The sequence below is a fragment of the Phalaenopsis equestris genome, unplaced genomic scaffold (genome assembly GCF_001263595.1).
Source record: "Phalaenopsis equestris unplaced genomic scaffold, ASM126359v1 Scaffold234960, whole genome shotgun sequence".
Classification (NCBI taxonomy): Eukaryota; Viridiplantae; Streptophyta; class Magnoliopsida; order Asparagales; family Orchidaceae; genus Phalaenopsis; species Phalaenopsis equestris.
The window spans coordinates 39612-40974 of NW_018252854.1; the positions used below are offsets into that span (position 1 = coordinate 39612).

General features: G+C 37.3%; 1 long non-coding RNA gene across 1 annotated transcript; it reads right to left on the reverse strand.

Moving 5' to 3' along the window:
• Positions 1–111: 111 nt before the first annotated feature.
• Positions 112–1282, reverse strand: LOC110039056. The gene is made up of 4 exons (XR_002295484.1): positions 1042–1282; positions 480–833; positions 287–370; positions 112–187 (listed from the first exon to the last, which is right to left on the reverse strand). It is a non-coding gene; the product is annotated as an uncharacterized LOC110039056 (long non-coding RNA).
• Positions 1283–1363: the final 81 nt, after the last annotated feature.

The following is a 1363-nucleotide window of genomic DNA, read 5'->3' on the forward strand; positions in this document are numbered from 1 at the left end:
AGGGAAAGAACCATCTAATGGATCCAAACAATAATAAACAAGTACGCAAAGCAGTCAGGGAGTGTATGAGCAATTCCTTGTCAAGAGCTAGAATTTTTGTCCAAACTAAAACGAGAATTTGTCGCAGCTCCATCGTCATTGTTTGAAGTAGCTTGAGCACATAAGGAAATATTCCAACAAGCAAGGCCTGTCGAGGAAATTTGAACATTATTCAAATCAGCATATATAAAAAAATATTTCCTTTTTTTGTAGGAAATAGCAATGATGCAATATAATGATACAGTACCTGATCTACAGCCCAATGTCCCTTGTCAAGAAATCTTCCTAGAAGCACCAATGCTTGAAATCGATGAGAATGGCCAAGTAAAACCTATAAATTTTAAAAGGATAGAAAGAGATAAATAGTCAAATAAAATGGGTAAAATATGCAAAAAGATAAATTTGATGTTGCTGGAAATGGGAGAAAATGGGGGTTAAACCTCTGGTTGGGGCTCAGACAACAAATAGAGCAAAATAACTAGTGTATCTGCTTGTAAACAAATAATTTATGCTTCATGAAAATCCTCCCAAAATTTTCCCAACCAAAGGCACGACCATTGAAGTAGGAGATGCTCAGTTTGTGCTTCATTAGGGTTTGCAAGTTGCAGATGCTTCAAGCATACATGGAAAAGATTAGCTTGCATGCATTCCTCTTGTCCTCGTTTGTGCCCATCAACAATAACTGCTAAAACAAAGGCGGCCATTGCCCCATGTTTTGGGTAAGCATCCATGCTATCGAGAAACTTAATAAAATAGGTATGACCTCCATATTTCACAAGATCAACCTGACAAGTCTTTTTCCCACAAAAAAAAATAGAGGTTTCAGTTTCAAAATCTCAAAAATAGCATGCTACAGTAACAAACAAACTCCGACATTACAACTTCTTCCTCCCATCAGCAAATCCTTAGCTCACTAAATAGAACATAGGAAAAGAACCACCTAATGACTCCAAAAAAAAATAAACAAGCATCCAAAACAGTCAAGGCGTGTATAAGAAATACCTTGTCAAGAGCCAGAATTTTTCTCCAAATTAAAACGAGCATTCGCCGCAGCTCCACTGCCGTTGTTTGAAGCAGCTCGAGCACGTAAAGAAATATTCCAACAGGCAAGGCCTATCGAGAAAATGTAAACCTAAAAACTATGGTTTGTCTCGTCAATTACAACATTCCATTATCTATTTGCATGTATCGGATCATCGTGGAAAACAAAGAGACTAAAATATTTTTTCTCCAGCGTCCCGAAAAATCCTAACATTTAACAGCATATATGTACAATATTTGTAACCAAGGGACCGTTTGGGGCAGCTTGTGCGTTTCAGGATAA